We start from the raw sequence: 25,941 nt of genomic DNA on the forward strand, positions 1-25,941 counted from the left end.
ACACCATATACCATGGGTGTGACATCACATTCGCTGTGCTGTATTCGGGTATGACATCTCATCACTATCTTGTTTTTATAACCAGAGCTGATAATAACAAAAGTGCTCCATACATATTTTTGGAAGACAGTATCTTAATGAAGGTAGCACGTACAGCCAATTTTGCAATGTATACTCATTGCTGCACACTTGATTAAATGAGTCTCCACAGTGTGGGCAATTTAAACGGATGTTATAAAAAGCTAAACTGAACATTTGATTAATGAAACCTCAAAACGAATGAAACAGGCGCTACTCTGAATGTTTTCCAATGCACTGAGACGAGAAGGTAAAAAAACATCAGCTCCACTGAGTCAGTGGCCGACTGACGAGTCTGTGAGACTAATCCAGCCATGGAAAACAAGCGCAGGGGAAGGCTGAGAGTGATGCCTGGGAGGGCTGTCCGTGGGCGACAAGCTGAGCCCCTGGCTGACGCCGAGTCTACTGTAAAAGAGTTGAACATGAATGGGCTGTGGAGGCGAACCTTCACCATCACAGTAATCCTCATGGAACACCTCTGCACACACCGCAGGCTTACACAGAGACCGAGGAGGACGCACTCCAACAAACAAACACACCTCTACAGAAATAAGACAGGGGAAAGCCAGAACTGCGATGAAAACACAGAACTGCGAAGAAACGCGTATCAAGCCAAAGTCTGACACGCAGGTGTTCTGTCAATGGCAGGAACAGTGGGAGATTTCGGTGCAGCAGATTTACTGTTCTAAGCCCTTGGGGATTTCGGTTGTTCTTTCCTTTAGACTTTCACGGTTCACTTTTGTTAGCTCATGATCTTGAGGATGCGCACCTACTAAACCCGTGACATTTGAATACAGTTTAGTTGTTTGCAGAGTTAACCAACAGTAGTGGTCTCTCCTGATGTCATAGTTCCTGTTATTATAAGGTTTCCTAGGTTATTGCCAAGGCAAAAGTCAATACAGATACGCAAAGCATTGTCGTATCTATTCAGTCCAATGCAATAGCCTAGAATTCGGTTTACTGAGCACAGGAACAATTGTGTAACGTGTAATTCAACTAATCCTTGGTCTACAAATGACCAAGTCAACTCTCTAAACCAAGGCCCTCACCACACACTTAATGGCACTGACAGTAAAACGTTTGACTACCGAACAATTCTGACAAACGTACGGAGACGATTGGCAAGTTTATTTCCTCATCTTAAAATATTAATTAAATTCCTTATTATTGTTTTGATTTTTTTTTATACTCAAGCAATCCCCTTAGAGTCTTTTTTCATAATTCTTACTTATTAAACTAATTATTTTACCTCTGGTCAAACAAAATGTTCTGCATTTCCAGCAATACAACAGCTTTATTTACTACAGGTTAGTTTGGGAAAACTAAGACCATTTTAAATTTCGGCATAGGAATTATATCCTTGCTGTTGATTATAGGAATTAAGTAGTTAACCTTACCAAACGAATAGTTTCCCTGCGAGAACTACTAGCAAAACCACGAACTGGAATTTCCTCCTTTCCAACACCAGTGGCTATCTGATAATCAGTGAATGTGTTTCTGCCACCATGTCCTCTCAATGGAAAAGGCCCTTTGCTTCCAGGGCTTTTGTGGCCAGATGGCATCAATAATGGTTGAGTGTACAGTACCTAAGGCTGTAACTTGGGCTGCACAGGATTTGGAAGCGTTGGTGAAAATACACATCTCCCACAGTTCCTCCGCTCAGTAACCAGAGCTCCCAGGACCCTCATCATATATTGAATTAGTCTCTCCATGGATCTAGTGGAGGTTGTGACCCCCTGTGAAGCAGACAGAGCCTCTGTAGGTGTGGTGGGCCAGGTGTTTGGAGTAGATGGATCTGGCTGTCCTGCCAATCGCAGATCCAGAAGGAATTAGATGTTTTCCTGTTCCAGTAAGCCTCATTATTTTGGGCAGCTCCATGGTTAGGGTGTGCAAAAACTGTTTGTCACCGGAGGAATTGTATGAAATACATGAATGCTCTTCTTCCAGAAGTTCTACGCAAACTGAGTTGGATTCCATCATCACACAAGGGTTCAGACAACATCTCATTTCATGTATTTTCATTTCTTTTGGAAGAATGAAGAATGAGTGTTGTGTGTTTTAGGTTTCAGTATCAGATCCAGTACCAGTATCAACATCAGCACCTGTACCTGTACATCTACCAGTGTAAGTACCAGTATAAACATCAGTACTTGTACATCTACCAGTGTAAGTACCAGTATCAACATCAGTACCTGTACATCTACCAGTGTAAGTACCAGTATCAACATCAGTACCTGTACTTGTACATCTACCAGTCTAAGTACCAGTATCAAAATCAGAATCTGTACTAGTACATTTACCAGTGGAAGTACCAGTATCAACATCATCAACTGTACAAGTACATCTACCAGTGTAAGTACCAGTATCAACATCAGTACCTGTTCTAGTACATCTAAAAATGTAAGTACCAGCATCAACATCAGCACCTGTACTAGTACCAGTGAAGTGCAGTGAGGTCTAAGTCAGGGTAGGCAATGAGAAATACACTAAAATCTACTCACTAGTCAGGTTGAACTCCCTAGAAAATCTATTTCTATTAAATGTGTTATTAGATTGTAAGCATACACGTTTTAAAGGGAACTGAACTGTCATTGTCCCATACACTTCTACTGAGACTGCCCTGGACAACTAATTATGCAAAAAATATTTCACAACATCGATCTCAGCACGTTTCCATAACACATATCACTGGTTTCATCTGCATGACTTGCAAAATGACTGACTGAGCGAGTAGCGGACGATTGCATAAGCATTTTTTTCAAAATCTCTCACGGGTGTGCTACGCATCATGCCCTTTACAAACCAACAGATTAATCAAAATGGTAGCGTGTCTGATTGACCATCCAAAAACCTCAAGTCTGAATCCAGTAAACAACTACAAAGCCTACAAAATCAGGGAGTAGATGAACCAACTTTTGCAGAAAATAGATACAAAAAACGATTTATAGACTTTATTTGAAAACGAAATCCATTCACCTATTCTTAATGGATTTGGATCGCTGTAGGCAGATAATTTAAATTAGCGTAGCCCGCTCTTGACCACACGGTGTCAGCAGTTGAGACCAGCATGCAGGGAAAGCAGAACAACCTGCTAGCCTCAAGCACAACCACACAGCCACTCTGTTTTTAAATACTATTCATTTTCCCACACCTTTTTAAGGAGCTGAGCCAGCAAACGTAAGAGGCAGTCGTGTTGAGCGGTTTAGCCAATACACTACCTCCGCAAATATTTTTTGTAATTAAATCCACAAAATCTAAATGAAATTTTCTGGAAGTAATTAAAATGAAATTTCTAATGTCAAATCAACAAACACTAAATTTCCTATTTCCTCCAAAACCTGCCTACCCAGACCGAAAGTCACGCACCAGCACATCTACCAGCGTAAGAATTAGTATCTATACCACGATAGTGAGTAAACAAACAATGAGTGGATTTACCTTAAGAAAACAGCGCCTACTTTGGAAACAAACACCTTTGTCATATAGAGGCACATTTTCCAAGCTAATGCACACAATATTTGATTTGGGGCAGGTTGTTTCATTTTTGACGTAGACTATTGAATATGGGCAACATCGCTGTGCCGTTATCACCACGAGGAATGACTAAAACCTGACGAGACAAGGCAGTAGCTGTGCTAACTCCCGGCTTATCCCAGGGCGTATGAGAAACGTAGTCACAAAAGCACCGTCCTCTGAAGCCCAAAAGGAACACGTTTGCAATACGAGCGAGAGTCCAAACTCGTTTTTTCCCACCACATGCACGCGTGTGACGAAGCATGCGCGCCCACTGAACTTACTGTCAAGGTGCTTCGTGCGAAATGTTAACGTGAAATAAAACAGACGAGCAACACTGACTCAGAATGGGCACAATTTAATGGGTGACGACTGATATAAGACACCGCCATGTCAAAACCCTGAGACGGCAATTCCATCTAAATGATCCATTTCTGCAAATAACAATCATCTTCCCCTATCATTCATTTCTATGTCACCTCTGTGTGTACTGTCTAATGAGATAGTTACAAATTACTAGGAACCAGCAAGGCACAGACCAGAGGTTATGAGGACCTATTAGTGGGAGTCTTAAACTAAATGGGATGATAATACATTTTGAGTCCTTTTAAGCCTAAAGCTTATTTGTATTTAATCTACCTTTGGTTACTCCATTGGTGGTGGTTTTCTGTCTGGTATGTTTGTGGGTTGATTCTGTGGACCACATGAGGAATGCTGTTTATATTTCATCTGTCAAGCAGGTACAATGTAGGCATACAAATGACCCAGGTCCAGCATGTTCCAAACATAATTTCGTGTGAAGTGAAGGACATTCATTAAACATCCATTTCAGTCAACAGACTTGGGCCAGAAAGGGAAGAATAACGTGTGGTTTTCATGATCCTCAGACACTAGGCTGAAAACCAGCTGGGCCTTCACAGCACACCGACAGATCTCTGGCTCTGAACTGAAAACTGAAGTCCACTTTTCCTCATATCACTTCCTCTAACAAGTGACCACCTTTACCCCAGTCCTCCAAATTACCGGTGTGACTGTGTGTGTGTGGGTTGGGGGTCTGCAGACTTGTTATAGTGCTTAACAGACATACAGACAGAGACAGACAGTGCAGAAAGCAGACCACCCTAAGCCCCGTTTAAAGCCATTCTGCAGGTAGACTATAAATCAAAGGTCAGTGCAACCAGACAGACGGGACCTCACAATAACCCCCCTCTGCTCTGTCTGAGGCCTGGCTGGCCCAATGGGTATAGCCTCTAGACCAGAGATTTCATTGTGCCAAATAAAAATACAGCAGTTCTAATGCAGACTTCATGGGCATTGCGCCTTACATTTACAGTGACCCTATGACGCCATTGTAATGTAAGCAGCATCCGTTTGGCATTTTCATCAATACTTGTGTGCGAGACTAGATACAGTATGTTCTGCAAACACTGGGTCTAATATTACGTTACTTTTATAAACAAGACATTTGTTTCATGACCTTTCGACAAGCCAAAAATGCACGTCACTGTCTGTTATGTTTGACAATGAGAACTAAATAAAAACACCTGGGTCTAAGAAGGACGTGATGTGACAAGAGTAAGCTCTAACAAGATCTCCATGCTTTTCTGGTGACCAGCTGTGCTTTCAGTTCCCATTCATAAGCTAGCTGATTGCATGATGGAGAACACATACCCGCTTTCAACAAATGTTTTGTTCCATCAAACATCTCCATGGGAATAAAAACACAAATACAGGTGCTGGTATGCAGAGAGCTGTGACAAAACCGGCGAATGAACAGGAAAGGAACCTTGGAACATCATCTGCTGTAGTCACTGAGGGCAATGTTCAGGAACGATAATGCATCTTCCCTAGCCCGCTCACTGAGAGCCATGCTCAGGAACGATAATGCGTCTTCTCCAGCCCGCTCACTGAGGGCCATGTTCAGGAACGATAATGCGCCTTCCCTAGCCCGCTCACTGAGGGCCATGTTCAGGAACGATAATGCGTCTTCCCTAGCCCGCTCACTGAGGGCCATGTTCAGGAACGATAATGCGTCTTCCCTAGCCCGCTCACTGAGAGCCATGTTCAGGAACGATAATGCGTCTTCTCTAGCCCGCTCACTGAGAGCCATGTTCAGGAACGATAATGCGTCTTCTCTAGCCCGCTCAGTGAGAGCCATGTTCAGGAACGATAATGCGTCTTCCCTAGCCCGCTGAGCATTAGTCGCCCTTGATAACCATGCTTCTAGTTTAATGTCATAACATGCTTTAATCCTCTTAGGCTGGTAGATGATCTGCAGACAAAAGGGAGCCCAGCCCACCCATCATCCATCCTCCACCAACAACCCCCCAAGGACACCAATGGGCCAGGACAGCATCCTGGTAGGGTACTCAGGGAGGAGAAGACAGACAGTGCCCCCCCTTTCCTTCTTCCATAATCTCTGTATACAAAGCGGACTGCACTGTGTAAATCCGTTAATATGTTCTCCTCTTTAGAATGGCTGCTGGAGGACAGTTACAGTGAGTCTACATTTGTTCAGCCCCAACACGGTCCGCTGATGTGAAGAGTCTGGATGTTTATGGACACTTTAGGGGTAGAAGCATCATTTTTGCATAACTTACATATTTGCCAAATGTAGGAGACAAGGGGCTGGAGGGACTGCCTGGGACTGTACACATTAACTAGGGTAAAAGGTAGCGCCTGATCTTCTCTGAAGCTGGCAATGTCACTGGAAATATAGGCCCATCTGTCTGAATGCCACACATCTGTCTGGTATTCACATCAGCTCAAACATGACCCCTAACCCCTGGGTCACAACAAATACAGTACCAGTCATTCAAGTGAATGGGTAAGTGTCCACACCTTTGACTAACACTGTATACTAGGTACCAATCCTTTATTTGAAAGAATGTCAACATAATATATGAATATTAACAGTGATAGTCATTCCATTGGAGAATCAATTTCACATGCATGTCACATTGCATTTAATCACTGTCAAAATCACAATATTGCAAGAAGTATCTTCCCTCAATACATATTGAAGTCATTCAAAACAGATGTAGTTGATGTAGCTTCATAACTGTTTTACAGAAAATATGGTCCTTTTTAGATTTCCTGAAAAGAAATGTGGTTTAGAGATGAGGTTTTCATCAAACATTGAAGAATATTGGCCTGACAGTCTGTCAACATGCCATAATATCATATCACTGACAACCAGTCCTTTGGAAATGACAATAACAAAATAATCAAGGACACTACAGATACAACAGACTGTATATTAATTTGGGTATTGCTAGATGTAAAATATTAGGGTTGGAAATTGCCTGTGACCTAACAATAGAATATTAAACTGATACTTGGGTCACGATACAATAATATAGCAACTAGCTATGTTTTACCATAACACAGTACTTATACACAAGGATTAAGAAAATGCAAAAATCCTCCCCCCAAAAAATAATTCAATTTGAAAAAAAACACATCTGAGGGGATCTAGGGAAATCTTACCGAGAAGCAGTTAAGATGCCAATAAGAAAATCTAATATTTAATAAACATGTAGTTGTTAGGGATGTAAGAGACATGTACAGTCTATATGAACTCAAATGTATTAGTTCACCATTAAGAAAGGTGTTCAAAATAAGCTTTATCCCAAGTGCGACTAAGTAAAGAAAAATATATATTTTTTAAAAGTCTTCCATCTTATTTTTTGTAAAGTTTCATGACCTCACCCACATTTGGGAGTTTGAAAAAGATGGATGACTGCATTGATATACCGTATCGATTTCCCCCTCTGCCCCTATAAAAGATGTAACCTTTTGTTTAGGTGAGTAGGATTAGCCTGACCGTGGGTTTCCATCAATGGAACATTGTAGTATTAATAGAGTGTCTGCTACTGTAGCCTGGGTGCCCAATAGGCCTGTGGTCACAACATCAAGGTAGGCATGGGAGATTCCTGTCCAGCGATAAGCTCCGACTGAATTACAGGAGGCAGGGCTCGGGAAAGTAGGGCAGCAGATAGGAGACCACATACATGCTTGTGCGTACACACGCGTGCCCACATACACAAACTGTTGGTCCCTCTGATGGCTTCCGAGAACAGAGAGTACCTCTGAGGTAAAATACCACAGCTCGTTTGGGGCCGAAACCCTCACATAAATCCTCACTCCCAGCACCTCTCGGCCTGGGCCCAGAACATTAAACTCAGCTCTATCTTTTGTCTCGGCATCCAGACCTATTGCTCTCCCTTACCGGCCAAGCGACACACAGATCTGCTTAGGGGGGACAGGGAAACCTGGCCATAATCCCTCAATGGTCGACCGACTGCGCCGTGAAGGATCACAGATCAGACAGGTCCTGAAATGCACTTTCAGAAAGGATCGTGCTGTGTTTGGATTAATCTATCCATGACTGTGAAATACTAACCTGAATTGGAATACTTGGCAAGCCAGGATCGAACAAACAACCGAATCAAGGGGACGGACAGATGGGATGAGACAGACATGGCAGAAAGACATAGTACATTCACATTCAGCTGTAAACGTATTGACAGTACTCAAAATGTATTAAAAGGTAGATTTTATCAGAAAACTTTATTAAGAAATAATGTAATACAAATGAGATCATTAGAGCAATTGTCTGCTTTCCATATTTGTAATTGGAAAATATGTTTGAAAAGTATGTTTGGAATTGAAAAACTGTTCCATTTGGTTGTGTGTGGTTTGAATTTAATGATAAATAGAATATAATCTAATGTCGCTTTTGAAATTCTTTACTTTATTGCACATATCTCCCGCAAATACTACCTTACAAGTAACATTCTATTGATACCAAATACTTTCCAGCAGTCTGGTTTTCCAGAGTAAAGGGAACTACAGATGAACAAGTCTCATTGTGACACAACTAATGACGTTAGTATCATATGATTTAAAACACATCACAACGTGACTTTTGGCTGTGTGCTTAAAGTACATCAGTGCCTCCACGATGCACGCACATCACCTAACCCTAACCCTAACCCCTCAAAGCAATGTTTGCAAAATGTTAGATTCTGTAGAAGACATAGCAAGGGCTTGGCTGTCACCAGCACACCCATACCTGCTAACAGTTCCATCTGAAAACGATTACTGCACCTCCTTAAGACTTTCATCATGTTCACATTGCTGTTGGAATCATCTATTATCCACTTGTACCTAGTCTACCGTTCAATACTGAGGGTGTTCATTTAAATCGGGTCTACCAATCTGAACTGGGAAGATTAGTTTTACTTAATATGTAAATTATTACCTGGCTACATGCAATCTCTGATGGATCTTTTTTTGCAAGTTAAGAACGGCCTTTTTCACTTGCTTCGAGAGCTCTTTTGACTGCATGTTGTGGCTTCACAGCAGCAGCTTCCAAATGAGAATGCCAAACCTGGAATCAACTCCAAATCTTTTACCTGCTTAATTGATGAAGTCAGAACAAAGGAATAGCCCACACCTGTCCATGAAAGAGCTTTTGAGTCAATTGTTCAATTATTTTTGGTCCCTTAAAAAACAGGGGGCTACATATTTAAGAGCTGTAATTTCTCAACACTTCCTCCAATTTGGAGGTGAATGCACTCAAATTAAAGCTGAGAGACTTTAAGCCCAATTCAAGCCCATATTTAACTGTGATATAACAGTAAATAGCCAAAATAACAACGTGTCAGTTTCCAATAATTTCCTAATCTAACTGTACCTGTTCTTTCTACCAGAAGTTGAATGAGTTTCTTGGCATATGAAATGCCTTCATGCCACCCAGCGCTTGTGATAATCAAGGGGATTTGGGCAGAGGAAGAGCATGAAAATGGCGAGTACTTTTATTATTAATTTTGTGCAACTAATCGTAAGTAACTATTCCTCCTGTACCTTACAGTTTAAAAAGATGTCCGAACTGATAAGGGCTTGGGGAATCTTCAGCACATCCCGCATTTCAAGTCCCACGAACCCCTCTTGGCGCATGTCTATGTAATGTAAAGTGAAATGTTATGTAAATTATTATGTAAACCAAGCCACATTTCTCTAAGGTTTCTGTTATTTACTCTCCTGCACATTCTAAAAAAGAGGGAGGCAGAATAAATTATGTATTTGAAGAAGCCCACTAAAGAAGCAGTAGACACCATCAAGTAGGCTTTGACGTCAACAAGAGAATAAACCAGAAGAAGGCCAAGGCTCGTGGTCAAGGTAAGGGGAACGTTCAACAAATCCTCTTTTGGGGCTAATTCCGTTACACCATTACGTAATAATACAGAAACTGTGTTCATTGCTGGGTCCAATATTGAGGGTTTGTGAAGAACAGAAATGACAACCTTTGCATAATCAAAACAGTTACTTGGTGTGAAGATGTTTATCACTAGGTCATTATGTAACGGGATGCTGAAAGGTATCAGTCGCTTAAATGTTTGAATAAATGTATACTTAAGCACATACATAGGCCTAAACACCACATTCATTAGCATTGAACAACACATAGCTCATTAGTTCTTTAGAGTTTCAAGCACTTAAGCACAGGAGCCAATATATACATAGAAAATACAGTACAATAATTTACAAATGTGCATTATTGCCTGGTTTGCATGGGACCTGCAGTCAAAACTAATTCTGTCTTAATCAGTTTCCTTTAAACAATGGATGAAATGCTTGTCTCTAAAAGTCAGGGAGTGAGACATGAGGTTCCTCCTAAAAGTGTGGCATACTGGAGAAACAAGAAAAGGAACCAGACAACACTAGTTCAACCGGACCGCAATTAGAAGGAATGAATGTAGTTGCCCTGGCTGGATTTGATCCGAGGACTCCTGTGTTGCAGGCTGTGTCACTACTAAGCTATACATGTTCTGCATTGTTACACCAATTATTTGATATTTTTCGATTCTCAAAATTAGTTCCCCATATTAGTCAACACCCAAACCAACAACAGGTATAACAGGGTTGATACACTACATTCAACGCGTTAAATTAGAAAAAAATATTACTGTAGGGACTGATTGGGACACACTACCCCGTCATAAAATTACGTCCCAACGTTACATCATTTTATCATGCATTAACATCACACCAACTTAAAATATTTCGCTATACACCATTAAGCATTGTGTTGAACTGACTAATGTTATTAAGTTCGCTTCCACCACAAATAGCATCTATGAAATGTATGGCTTTTGCCACTGGCCTTTTTATTACGTTTTACTGGTATCTTACTACTTGGAATCGTCATAACAATTGAGCAGTTGTTAGCGAGACTGAAGATGAACTTTACACCGTCAAAGCTATTTCACTTGGCACAACAACGTTTTTCTTTCATTCGTGAATGACATTGATATAATAACTATTAATATAGGTGACAATAACAGACTTTTTCATCTGGTGAAAATAAGAGAGAATAGTGGAAAGCCCTCCTCTTTTACAGCGCAAGGGCTTGTGGTTTATATTACCCAAAATAGCATGCACAGATGTGTACTTAAAAAACTACCAGAAATAGTTGCATAACCATAAAAAGTTTTATTTAAGGCTTAATATAACGTAGCTACTGAAGCTTATAGCCAGCAAAGTTTCTGTCTATCCTGAACAAATCCTAATGCATACTTTGGTCTTTCCGAGGCATGGTTTAAATCCCGGTCGCCCACATGGCAGACCACTTCTCTAACCACTATGCTATTTAACAATGGGTAGTCTCAGTCAGTCAGTCGATCAGTCGGTAAGAGACATTCACTCTTCTTGGCCGGCTCCGCTTACGGCGTCCGGCAAAAAGTGCAGAAGGCCAAGATCATGACAGTCTTTGTAGAGCACACAGTGCGGACCAATCCTATTTGAATGAATGGCAAACATGTTGATGCCATGCCCATTTGAGGCATCACATACAGTAGCACGACATCTTCTTTCTTGTTGTGGAGCAACAAACTCCACTAGCTCAAAGTAGCTAGCATAACTTATCTACAGGCCATCCCGCTGGACATACTTGTTGTTTAAACCTATTAGGAGCTGAGCTACAACTCACACATGGAAATGGCTCTTCTCCTTGGGCGCCTTGTGACATTGGTCCAAGGGGAGTGGACGGATTGAAAAGTCAACATACACTGGCAGTTTATGCAGTGTGGATTCTACCCATGCACTGTGTTCTTCTGGAGATGAGAGATCTAGTCAGTGAAGTCTTTTTTTTTCCAGGGACATGTAATGCGCTGTGTATATAGAAGAACTGCATGATGAATGTAGTTGTGTTCCCCAGGCCTGAGACCTGCACTCAGTACTGTGTGTGTGTGTGTGTGTGTGTGTGCGCGTGTGTCAGAGAGATGTGTGCTTTGAGCCAGTGAGAAGGGTGAAGAGGATCCTGTACTGAGGAGATCACCTCTCCAGTGATCTGAAAGAGGGGTGAGGGGGTCAGGCGTTGAATGTCTTCTTCACCCTGCAGCTGCTCTCACGAACGGCCTGTTTGTCTCAATGAAGGCGGCCCAGTGGAGGGCAGTGGCAGAGCTTCTGTGATGTCTCACACCCTCAGACAAACTCACGGGGGGTATTACTGGTGCGAGTTATGTACCGGGCGCTGAGATACTGTACTGTCCTTGTCCTTTTCACCAGATGATCCAACCGAGCTGGCGTCAGATCAATACCAGGACCACGCATGTGGCTGGGTGACAGGCTGGATCAGACCCCACCCGAGCCTCATGGAACAGGACCTGGATGTGTCCCACACGGCACGGGGACATTCCCTAAATTCTTCCCAGGCAAAACAGGCGAACGGGGGTACATTCTTTAATGGAGCCGAGGAATACTGAGGGGAGACACCACTGTTCTCCTAGCTTAACGTGGCTGGGTGGGCCAGTGCTTTGTGGAGAAGTCAGATCGCAAAACTGGAGAGGGTGCGTGTGTGTGTGTGTGTGTGTGTGTGTGTATGTGTCTAGGATTGTACAGACATACCTGTGGAGGATGCTATCTTCTATTCTTAAGTCACAAAACAAACAATGAACAATAGACTATGTTGTCTGAGAGACCATAAAAGACCTAATGAAACAATGCTTAACAGAGAGCAGATTAACATACCACGGAAATACATGATTTACCATTTGCACAATATGAATTGATTCTACAAATTCTGCCGGAGGGTTTAACAAAACAGCACCGTACTGGTTTCACTGCTTCTCTATAATGAAGCACGAGAGGTAATAAATATTTACAGCTAAAATCCTTTTCATCTCAGTAGTTTAATCAAATTTAACCAATATTAAAGTGCTTCACAAAGCTGCCTAGAACACATACATACAGTAGGCAACGCATTCTCCAGAAAACAAACCTGCTGTACAGTTGGAGCTGACGAATACAACAAGTAGCTACCTTTCCCACACAATGAGAGTCAACCAGTCGGCCAGCCTAAACAGCCTGTGTAAAGGGAACACCAATCTCCTAGTAGAGCCGAAAGGATAAAGAAAACATGGACGTCTCATGAGCATGTTAATGACGCTGCCTGCAACAGGAAGTTGAAACCTTATATTTCTTAGAACATTTGGGAACAGTCCCATGTATTAGGATGTGGTGCCTTGTCATGTGCCCGTCATTATTCAGCGTCCTGTAATCAGACATTCTAGCTCACCACAGTCTCTGCTAACTTTTAACAACTACCCAATGCGTTGCGGTACACTGTATTCGGATTAGGACCTCTTTAACATTTGAATGTCAATTTCAGACTCCCTATCATCCATAACAGTGGCTGTTTATGCTGTCCAAAGAACGGAATTCAAATATTTTAAAATCCACGTTGACCTAAGGCTTAAAAACTCACTTGACATTTTGCTGATACGTTCAGTTACTTCTTCAGCATGCCACTATACAGAAATCCGCTTTTCGGGGTTATTTTCTTTTTCCATTGGCTATGTTGAATGCAACTATTATGTCCATAAAGCCGGAATCGCCCATTCAATGTATTTGTCTCACAGGGAAGTTGCTCCTCGCATTGTGGCCAGATTGAGACGCATGCCCGTCCATGCATACATAATGAACCATTCTCTGTTGGACAATGAAACCAAAGTGAGGTAACCAATTTAACGGCAAACGGGCGCCTTCAGAGGTCCAAGCTGAATTGGTCATAATTTCCCAATGACATAGCTTGCTTTGTGCTAGCAGCGGCACCTCATCAGAACAGGACCCAGATCGGTCGTGACCCCATGAAAACAAACGCGGCGGATTCGCCGACTTGACCTTGTTCAAACAAACAACATGTTGCCATCCCACCACTCCGTATCGCATCATTAATAAACCCACACGACATAAATAAAAAGAGAGATAAATGAACACCAAGACGAGCAGCGAGCAGGCTGTAATTCGTTGTCTCCTGGTGCCAAAGACGAGTCAATCAATAGCCAATTAGGCAGGGAAGCTGTATCCCTGGTGTCTGCCGATGCGCGTTGCCGCTGCTTCAGCCGAAATAAACACGCAGATGCTTCCATTGGTGGAGTGGTGTCAGGTGGTCTAGGACTCAAGGAAGAGAAGAGGCAGTTGAGGGGCCTGAGGCGGCCTTGTTTGGACATCCTCCCTGGGTAGACCCGCCCTCCGCCCGTCTCAGTTACTCCTGACCTGCCAGCACCGCATGTCACTCTGGTCCACATGCCTGTGGTGGGAAGACGGGTGCTAATATTTCAATGACCTCATCTGTCAATATCCCTGAACGATCCATCCACCATCTGAATGCTCTTTGAGTTAAGGACGGGTTGGACAGGATCACACAGGCTTACAATGTGAGCACGCGCACGTACATGCACGGTACCCTCTCAATCAGTCACTTTGGGCCACACTGATTAGTTAAAGGGCCCTACAAAGGGTTTCAATGGAAATACGTCTGCCGGCGCCAGTGACTGTTATAAGACCGTGGACAGCAACCACAAAGGAAACAGTTAAAGGGGTAATAAACAAAAACAACAGCTGCGGTACACGTTAATGTTGTAAAACTACCGTTCAATTCATGTTCCTTTACCCAAATGTACCCCAAAACCCTTTTCCTGACAGTGACCAGCGACCTGTCCCCAAAAAGGTCAAACACACCCACTCACAAACCCCCCAGGAGGGTTCATGGGGTCATTAACAGGAACAGGAAGTGGAGGGCGATGCACCGATCTTCCTCAGCCCTCCCCTCTGGCCAATCTGTCTGCTAACTAAGGAGCCAATCTGTCTGCTAACTAAGGAGCCGACACCTTTTGGTCTGCAGGTTTCTCTGTGTGTCCCCACAGCCTGGCGGCCGCAGAGCCTCTTCGAAATTCAGCCGCCGTCCCCTTTGATCTCGCCGGATGAGGGTTAACCCATCATCCCAGTGCTACCGTAGCAAGGGGCTCATTTTAGCCTTGCATTTCAGCAATGCAGAACTTTTGAAGTGGGGAGCCACAGAGGAGCAGCTATCGGAGAGAATCTTCCACCCAGGTAGGACGGGGGCTGACTGGAAAGTGTCGTCTGGAAGCTCAAGGTGGCACCGTGCTTTCCTGTCAGACACACTGCAGAGCAAGTACCGGGGCTGTCCAAGGTGCAACAGTGTGCTGCGCTATCGGGCCCGGGGGGGGGGGGGGGGGGGGGGGGGTTGACGATGACTACAGCGCAGCTGAATCCTAGCTAAATGAACACAGATCCAGGACAGCCTGAGAAGTGTCTCATTACCAAGCCGTTGAACAGATCCTTGACAAGAAGAGAGTTCTGCATGCGTACGTGTGGGTGGCCTTACCTTTCCTCCTGGGGTGAAGATGAAGATGGTGTCTGCTGCTGCGTTGCTCAGTCGCGGGTCAGAGTGTCGCAGAGCCCTACAACCTGCCAGAAACAAAGAGGAAATCACAACAGTCTCTCTCTCACGCACTGCAGTTCATGACTTCTGAAGCCATATTTATAGAGGCCCAGTCCTGGGAAAACAACACAACCCAGTAGATATAAATGGGTGGATGTGTTCCTCAGACCAGGTAGTATTAAAATGTAAAGAGCATCAACAACACAGCCTGACAGTACAGTACTTAGGAGCTCAGTGTTTTTCAGAGTAGATTTGTCAGGGCGTCACGGAGCTCCAAACAAACTCCAGGTGCTGTGTGACCTGAAGCACTGCGGCAGAGTTGGAAGAAAGGGCAGCGGGCTGGATCACAACATGCACACACACAGCATGCTGCGCACCCATAATGGAGCTTCTGTGTCAGATTTATGTACCTATATCTGAACTCACTTTAACCCTAAAACTAACCCAATTGTACCTTAAACTAAGCCCCAAAAAAGGCTGGCGAAAGGTCTGCAAAGGGGATTTTCTTTTCTTGTTTTACTATCATTGTGAGAATTATCAGTCTCCACCAGGTGAGTAAAGGTTGTGCGTGCGCGCACACACACACGCGCACACACACACACACTCATGCACACAAACGCACACACGCGCACACACTGTCTCTCTCGCTCTCCCACCCCACTCGGCAGTCATGGTAAACTCCATTGGATTTCGAAGGCCAGCACTGGCTCTGCAGAATGAAAGATGGCACTTCATGAACACCTCCAGATAAGAAGTGCAGCAAGCGTCTATAGTGGCTGATATACTGCCCCAATCTCATGCGACGCGGTCGGGTATCTACTCCCTATATGATGACTTACGAGGGCCCAAGCCAGCTGCTGCAATTCATTTCCATTTCAGGATGAACAATGACATCTTCTGTTTCCTTTTATCGTTTGGAGTGCTGTTCTACAGCAGTGGAAGACAGGCAACAGCCTCACCAATGCCAACAAACAATTAATTCCAGTATAGCCATGTCATCCTTCCCCCAAGTGACAAAACGGGTCGATATCGAAAAAGGATGTCCCGGTGGCTCCCGGCGTTACAATATCGATTTTTACGACACTGGATTATTATTCATAGATATACAAAAAGGTAAGGACAATATGACAATGTACCCCGCCAGCTATTGCATTGTTGGTACATTTCCCTAAATACGTACCCACAGAAACTGTCTAACTGCCAGCAGCCCTACTGGCCAAGGTGAACTGAATTCCCCGAGTTCCATCCCGAGACGCGGAACACCAGGGTGTGACAGACAGGCTCTTCAAGGTGGTCCCATTGCAGAGCCCCGGGGAAGCGCAGGTGAGGACTAGCGAGGCATTCCCTGGCTCATCTAGAGACTTCCTCAGACAGGTCGGATGCCTGCTGGCTGATTGTGGCTCAAAGTGCCTTCGTCCGGACTGGTTACTCCACTGAGTAGTGTTGAAAAAAGTGTGGCTTGGCGGCTGTGTGTTTGCTTGGTGCTGATGTTGTGTGGGTAAACACTCCAGTCCAGACTAGGATCAGCTGTACGCATTTATAGAGAGCATTTCTGGGATGTCGAACATTTATCAACCACCAACAAAAAGAGAAGTTACTGGATTATTTATTTTTTTTTTTTACATTAAAACAAACCAAAAGAAAGTTTCAACAGGTTTAGGACATTATTTTTTAAGTTTGCAGAGATAAAAACTGTTTCAAACTTGATGCCACAGATTTAAATTTAGCAGAGACAGTTTAGGATGAAGCAATTACATTTGTAGCACATTCACAGAATACACTGATATGTGACTGCCATGCTTGCACCTTTAATGTAACGTAAGACTGCTTTGCTTCTGTTTCAGTTCAACTTTAATGTCTGATATTTTCGTTGTGATCGTAAACAATCAATGTTTGTGTGTGCCCACATCACATTACTTCAATGCTTCTAGTAAACAAGGTCAGTATAGAGGCTTTTAATAATGTCTCTCCTGTTTCAACACTGTCCTTGTTTGACAGTCATTCAGTCCTGACGACCATTTTCTATTGTTAACTTTAGATGTTCTCTCTTCATTGCCATTTTCATCTTTTAATGAAGTCAAGCCATGTGAATGAGGGCAAGGCTGCATTCTGACAGCTTTTGATCTCAGTCAAGAGGAAATACTTAAAACTGTAATGGCAGTGAAACATGAATAGGTAGTCGAAAAGTATGCATGTCCACGCCTGTGCGTGTGTGTGTGCGTGTGTGTGTGTGTGAGAGCACATTTGCAGGTGAGAGAGAGATACAGAGGCAGAAAGCAAAATACTGAAAGAGCAAGACAGCAAGAGTATGAGAGAGTGAGTCCACGGCACATTATGTCCCATCAGTTACCCAAATAAATGTTGGCATCAGTGACAGCACTTATTAAGAGTTATGTAATTACTAGCTATGATTTGGAGCCCATTTCCTCCTCAGACCGTGTAGACAGCCACTGGACATCCAGCTATAAACACAAGCCAAGGAAAACAATGGCCATATGCTCATGTTCAACAAAGGGCCAGTGTAACCTCACCAGCAGATGTCCCAGGGCACTGTGGCACATCCGCGGGTTGACCAGACGACCCAGGGCATTGTGGCACATCCGCGGGTTGACCAGACGACCCAGGGCATTGTGGCACATCCCCGGGTTGACCAGACGTCCCAGGGCATTGTGGCACATCCCCGGGTTGACCAGACGTCACAGGACATTGTGCCACATCCCCGGGTTGACCAGACGACCCAGGGCATTGTGGCACATCCTCGGGTTGACCAGACGACCCAGAACATTGTGGCACATCCGCGGGTTGACCAGACGTCCCAGGGCATTGTGCCACCTCCCCGGGTTGACCAGACGTCCCAGGGCATTGTGGCACATCCTCGGGTTGACCAGACGACCCAGAACATTGTGGCACATCCGCGGGTTGACCAGACGTCCCAGGGCATTGTGCCACCTCCCCGGGTTGACCAGACGTCCCAGGGCATTGTGGCACATCCCAGTGGATGTGGCCAGAGGGAGATGGATGGCATGGGGACGGCATGTCAGCCTTCTGAGATCTGCTGAAGAGATGTTACTATATAAACCGCCTCCCTCAGTACGGCCCTGTGCTATGAACAAGCATCCTGTTATTAGGCACGGGTCGTGATCACTCACCCCACAGTATTATTTTAACCGCCTTTGGCCGGCGTGTGTATGTGCGCGTGTGTATGCACACGTGTGTGTTTTTTTCCAAGCAAGCCGATGATATGCGGCCATCTTGAGATACGTACACATGCTCCATTACACTGGCTGAACTCCCAGAACGGCACTGGGGAACCGAAACGGGACTCCGGGTGCCTCTGCCGCCCCTAACTCAAACCAGCGGACTGTGTGAACAGTGTCAGGCTGAGATAAAAGACTGAGGTTACCTTTGAAAGGCGGCCGCGCCAAAACACACCGTCCGCCTGTGCAACAGAGAGTGAAACAAATCAAATATTCACACGAAAGGGCTTGAGCCGGCGGCGGGAAAGGCTTTGGAGCAAGGCTCAAGATCCTGCTAGCAGTGAAGGCCGTGGGGACCCACAGGCGACGCCAGGGAGAGCCGCCTTGTTTTAATAAGAAAGCAGGAAGGAGGTGTTGATGGGCCCATGGCGTGGTGCGAGCAGTAATGGGGTGTCATTAGGGGAGGGAGGGAAGGCAGCTGTCACAGAGCTGCGCCAGCTGTGAGGGTGGCGTCACTGTGGCACAGGGGGGCAATCAGCTGGGTTTGGTTCCCACAACGGTATTGTCCCATAACTAGGGGCATGCGCACCACACACGCACACGCGCACACACGCGCACGTATGTGAAGAAAGGTCCCATGCACTCCTGGGTAGGGCATGCCTTTGCCAGGATCTGTGTGCCCGGAGACGCAAACCCGCTACCAGGATGTCCCGATCTCTTGAACAGCTGTATTTCTCCTTAGTCTGAAGGGAGTCTCATATTGTTGCTTGTTTCTGTTGTTCTTTATATTCACACGAATGTGAACACTTTTGAGTAGACCTACATTGTTTTTGCTGTTATTATACATTTTGGGCATTTAAAGACCATTCTGTCCCCATACAGATTTCTTCATTTTATCACAAGGTAAAAACACTTATTACTTATTACTGAAAATGTTGATACACCGAATTCCCACGTATTGTCATTGATTTGGGAGACCAAGTTAGAATCCTGTTGTCAGAATAACCCAAGGTTCCCGTAGAAGGCGAGGTGATTAGACAGCACTAAAATATGTCTGCCTTGCCTCATCACACACTAGCAAGAACTGGGGGCATGTGAAACCAACAAAGGTAGAAAGCAGGAAAGTTATTTCCGATGCATAAGGATTCCAGTCTAAACTTCCTGGCTGAGTGAGCAGCGTGATAAGAGCCAAAATGGCAGCGGATGTGCTTCGGAGAAAGCACATCTGAACATCGAGACGAGTTGAAGCTCAAGACGTGCCTTAATCACAAACACCACAATTTCCATGACGGATTACAAGACCAGGAAAACACCCATCTGTCTTTTAGTTATAAAAATTCTCTGATACAGTATCTTATTGCCACCAGTGGAGAGCATCATCAATATCTTCGTTGAGTGTGCATATTCATTCATCATTTCTCAGTGTCAGCAGTAGCCTAGACTACCCTGTTATTGTTTTACAAAAAAAAAACATTCTGCTAATATCTCCAGTCATATGAGATGTAGTAGATTTGCATGAAATGTATTTTTAGAAGGCTCATTTTTTTCTGGTGCAAAGAAAGGAGAACAAATTCAGCTTATCTGATTTTGCCTACAGGCTGCTCTTGTAGCCGAGACCCGCTCTACAAAAATCTGCCATGCATTAATACTTAGGAGTTTTTGCAAATTCATTTCCACTTAGCTCTATGTTCCAATACAGCGATCAGCCATAACATTATGACCACTGACAGGTGAAGTGAATAACACAGATAATCTCGTTATCATGGCACCTGTCAGTGGGTGGGATGTATTTGGCAGCAAGTGAACATTCTGTCCTCAAAGACTGTGTGTCAGAATCAGGAAAAGAGTGGAAAGTGTAAGGATCTCAGCGACTTTGACAAGGGCCAAATTGTAATGGCTAGATGACTGGGTCAGAGCATCTCCAAAACTGCAGGCATTGTGGGGTGTTCCCGGTCTGCAGTGGTCAGTACCTATCAAAAGTGGTCCAAGGAAGGAAAAGCGGTGAACCGGCGACAGGGTCACGGCCAAGGCTCACTGATGCCCGTGGGGGAGCAAAGGCTGGCCCGTGTGGTCCGATCCAAAAGACAAGTTACTGTAGCTCAAATTGCTGAAAAAGTTAATGCTGGTACTGATGGAAAGGTGTCAGAACACACAATGCATCACAGTTTGTTGTGTATGGGGCTGCGTAGCCGCAGACCAGTCAGGGTGCCCATGCTCACCCCTGTCCACCGCTGAAAGCTCCTACAATGGCCATGTGAGCATCAGAACTGGACCACGGAGCAATGGAAGAAGGTGGCCTGGTCTGATGAATCACATTTTCTTTTACATCACGTGGATGGCCGGGTGCATGTGTGTCACTTACCTGGAGAACACACACCAGGATGCACTATGGGAAGGAGGCAAGCCAGCAGTGTGATGCTTTGGGCGATGTTCTGCTTGGGTCCTGCCATTCATGTGGATGTTACTTTGACACGTACCACCTGCCTAAGCATTGTTGCAGACCATGTGCACCCATTCATGGCAACGGTATTCCCTGATGGCATTGGCCTCTTTCAGCCCCACCTTGCAACTTACAGGACTTTAAGGATCTGCTGATAACATCTTGGCGCGAGATACCACAGCACACCTTCAGAGGTCTAGTGGAGTCCATGCCTTGACGGGTAGGGCTGTTTTGGCAGCAAAAGAGGGGACCTACACAATATTAGGCAGGTGGTCATAATGTTATGGCTGATCAGTGTATGCTATGTTCATTGTGTATGCTAAGTTCAATTTTAAATTTGTATTTAAAAAACCCTGCAAAAAAAAACTGTTAATATTATTAATTATAGCATAGCGTGAGTCTGCAACTAAAAACCAAATGCACATGCTACCCTTTTTCCAAAAAAGTTGGGACACTTTGTAAAATGTAAATAAAAACAGAATGCAATGATGTGCAAATAATTTAAACCATGTTTTCAATAGAAAATTGTACAAAGACAACATACAAAATGTTAAATTGAGACATTTGATTGTTGAAAAATATATACCCACTTTGAAATTCGATGCCAGGGACAAGTTTAAAAAAGGTTGGGACAGAAGCAATAAAAGACTGGAAATGTTGTGTAATGTTAGTAAACTAAACCTAGTGGAATATCACACAGCTAATTAGGTCAAGTGACAACAGGTATTAAAACATCATTCCAGCGATGATGGGTCTGTTCACCACTCTGTGAAAGACTATGTGGGCAAACAGTGCAACAATTTAAGAATAATATTTCTCAACATAAAATTGCAAAGAGTTTGGGGATCTCATCATCTAAGGTACATAATATAATTAAAAGATAGAGAGAAATCTCAGCATGCAAAAGACAAGGCCGAAAACCAATATTGGATGGCCGTGATCTTCGGGCTCTTTAGGTGGCACTTCATTAAAAAAGTATTCTGTAGAGGACATCACTGCATGAGCTCAGGAACACTTCAGAAAACCATTGGCTCTGAACACAGTTCATCGCTGCATCCACAAATACAAGTAAAAACTCCACCATGCAAAGAAGAAACCAAATATATACAAGATCCAGAACCGCTGCCACCTTCTCTGGTCCTGAGCTCATTTTAGATGGACTGAAACGAAGTGGAAATCTCCTGTGGTCTGACGAATCAAAAAGTGAAATTATTTTTGGGAATCATGGACGCTGCGTCCTCCAGACTAATGAGAAGGACCATCCAGCCTGTTATCAGCACACAGTTCAAAGCCAGCATCTGTGATGGTATGGGTCACTTGCACATCTGTGAAGGCACCATTAATGCTGAACAATATATACAGGTTTGGGAGCAACATATGCTGCCATCCAGATGACATATTTTTCAGGGAAGGCCTTGCTTATTTCAGCAAGACAATGCCAAATCACATTCTGCACGTATTACAACAGCATGGCTCCATAGTAAAAGAGCCTGGGTGCTAAACTGGCCTGCCTGCAGTCCAGACCTGTCACCCATTGAAAACATTTGGTGCATAATGAAACGATAAATACGACAACGGAGAACCTGAACTGTTGAGCTGCTGAAAAACATTTCACTTTCAAAAGTGCAACACAGTGGTAAACATTCCCATGTCCCAACTATTTCAACTTGCTCGCATCAAATTCATAATGGACATGTTTATTTACAACAACAAAAATCCGGGGCCGCTTACCCCTTTGTACTATTTTTAATTAAATACAGGGATAAATGATTTGAACATCGTTGTATTCTGGTTTTATTTTCATTGTATGCAGCGTCCCAACTATTTTGGAAACAGGGTTGTATTACATACATAACATTACCACAGATCAGCAACATGAACATTATCAAATTGACTTGAAATGAGCTTGAATACATTATCAAATTGACTTGAAATGGGCTTGAATATATTATCAAATTGACTTGAAACGGGTTTGAATACATTATCAAATTGACTTGAAACGGGTTTGAATAGATTATCAAATTGACTTGAAATGGGCTTGAATATATTATCAAATTGACTTAAAATGGGCATTATATACTCAGACGCATCCATTCATGCTACAGCTGTTGTAGTCCTATTGATGGTTGTAAGTGGTCAGACAAATGCAATTGCACCGCCATTACTTTGAGTGGACAAACGTCATTATGAATGCCTGTTTAACAATAAGATGGAAAAACATGACAGATCGTTTTTATGCAGCACCAGGAATAAATCAGCTACATGACAAAAAGGTAGAAATGGTCCATTGAGATCTTAGTGAAGTAGATGAATGTAATATATGTAATTCCCAAATGGTAGGTAAGAAACTGAATCTACCTTCACCTTTGACCAAACCTAGCCATAACTTCCAACCCCATTTTTGGTCCACTCTAGAACAACCACTGGTCCTACTTGTCCAGCCTTTCCAGTACAGGTCCTTTCCAATATACAGGTCCTACACCATTTACAACAGACTGTACTACATTTGCTGCACGGGTGTGCGTACCAGAGTGCTGGACAGGACTTTGCTGGGTAGGACCTGTTGGTAGAACTCGAAACCCTTTTCAATAAAGGTGAAACTGTCCTCACAGTAGCATGGTGTTACATGGACCGGGAGACAGAGTGGTCAGCACATTCCAGAGCAGTATGTTTCACTCATTCCCTCTCTCACTGCCAGACCAGGGGACAGTGCAATTGAAAAGTGGAGGGATGTGGAACGAAGCACATCTGGTTGAGATGGGGGGGATTATCTCTTAATTTCAGAAAATTGACATGCTATTGATCGCTCTCAGAGTAAGCCCTCCGGTTGGAACTAAATGTCTCCATTCCCTGCACGCCTGGACGTGTGCGAATTCTATCCGAGCCCCACGCTAGTAAGGTAGTTCAATGAGTGGCGTAAAGTCGGGCCTCTGGGTTCTCTCTGTCTTCCTGAAGTAGAGAGAACGGACTCAACAGCTGTCCTTCCCTGTTCACGGCTCTCATCAAGGCGCAGTGGCGTTCCCTCCCCAGGGCTCCTCCTCGGTGCCGCTACTTAATCCCGCTAACTTCAATCCAAACTTTCCGCAGCCGCAGCCAACGGCCCCTCCGACCAGCGCTGGACCCACCCCGCTACGCGCCCCTCCTCGGGCCTACTGCAGACACGGCCGGAGGACGTGGCACCCCACGGGGCATGATGCCATGGCATAGGAATGCCACGTTGAAGGAGCCGTGGCAGATCCCATTCCACACTGCTGAGGGGGGGGGCGTGGGAAGGTTATGTCATGTGATCCGGGGCCCAGTTCAGGTTCTACTGTGCTCGCGCCGCAATTAAAGCCCCTTTGTCCAGGCAGCACCCTGCCAACGAGGCAGAATGACTGTCGGGATACACATGCGAGTGGAAGGGCAGTGATGGAGGACTGTGAGCGGTTCGGACCGGTTCTGATTGCAGGGTACAGCCTATCTGACAGGGAGCCAGCCACTGTAGCTGCTGGAATATGTAAAACACACCCGGAGGTCTCTGCACGACAGAGCATCAGACACGTACACAGAAATCAGACTGTACATGGGAGGCAATGGCAATTATAGCTAGGCCAGTGAGCACACCTCCAGAGTGACAGGCAATAATTTAGACCGAATTATTCACGTTTCCAATAAATGAGAGGCTCAATGTGGAACTTTCAGAAATAACTTCAAGTGACCTAAAGAAAACGGACTGAGCTAGTTCAGACATTTTACCGGTTCAATCTCACAGGACGTACATGTAGGCAAGTCTAGATCCAGCAGAATGAGGCTCGAAACGGGCAGAGACCAGGTTAGTGCATTCCTGTATGCGTTCCAGTGTTAACGCCGTAAATCAATGAAGGATTGTACGTAGAGATATGACATATAGCTCTCTCCTGCCCTGGTGTGCTTCATCCCCCACACGACCACCTCTCCATAGCATAAGCTGAAGATGTTCCAGGACATTATTTATTGCTTGAAAGCCCTTTTCAGGGAAATTGAAATGGAGTGGGTTTTAAATCACCACACTACAGTATGCAATTTTACTACTGTAGTTCAAAGAAAAGAAAATGCCTCCTGAACATGTGACAAGGCTCACATGGATCCTCATGAGTGGCAGATATTTCTTAAGACTGTAACAGTGTTCTTTGCTGTGAAATTCAAATGTACCAATTAAACCCTTCTAGCTACTCCTTGACTGGTCTCCAATGAAAGCTTAGCAGAAGAACACACAAGGACAAGGTATTAAATGGGTGGAACAAAGGTTTTTTTATGGTTGGCTGAACCAACAAATTGTTTTACTTCCTAAAAGCTTTTCACTAGTACCTGTGGTAAAAAAAAATATATATATATATATGACAGGGAGACACTTGTCCTTCAAAAGTGTCTTTCTTGTAGCTTCAGGGCTGAAGTTCAGCAACAGAAGATGACAACAGCACCCGTGGCGTGTGAGAAACAGATGGGTTTTCTGATTGTGAAACTCATTGAGCAAATTTAATAGTTAAGAGGCAGGAAGATATGAAGACGCACATGGAATTTCGGGTGTGATAATCTATGATTAGCCTCTTGTTTAGGAGTGAGATAAAACACATCTGCCAAACCCCAAATCTTCCTGTGGGCCCTTTGATACTGGATTATCAACAAGTCATTTGTAACGATTGTGGAAACAGAATTGGCTGACTTTGGGACAATGCCCTTGCTTCCAGAGTAACTGTGTGTTTCCTAATTAAAGAACAATACAGCAAGTCACCCCTGACATTCACCAACATTGTTATTTTATGCCACCTGCAATGTTAAATACGTGCTGGATTTTAAAGCTCACGTCTTGGAGCCCTCCCTGGTCCTACTCTCCCACGCAAATTTTTCTCATGTTCAGGTCAAACGAAACACAGTCCAAAGGGAGACACAATTACAGTGGAATATCTCCACACTAAATAACTGAACATTATCCGTCAGGAGGA

At 44.1% G+C, this 25,941-nt stretch overlaps 1 protein-coding gene across 3 annotated transcripts in view; it reads right to left on the reverse strand.

Moving 5' to 3' along the window:
• Positions 1 to 25,941, reverse strand: part of tspan9a (tetraspanin 9a) — a 177,738-nt gene that overhangs the window by 113,171 nt on the left and 38,626 nt on the right. For all 3 annotated transcript variants that reach the window (XM_034288192.1, XM_034288194.1, XM_034288193.1), the window contains one exon: positions 15,287 to 15,369. The gene's annotated coding sequence lies outside the window, so the exon portion shown is untranslated. The remainder of the gene's footprint in view (positions 1 to 15,286; positions 15,370 to 25,941) is intronic.

The sequence above is a fragment of the Esox lucius genome, chromosome 19 (genome assembly GCF_011004845.1).
Source record: "Esox lucius isolate fEsoLuc1 chromosome 19, fEsoLuc1.pri, whole genome shotgun sequence".
Lineage (NCBI taxonomy): Eukaryota > Metazoa > Chordata > Actinopteri > Esociformes > Esocidae > Esox > Esox lucius.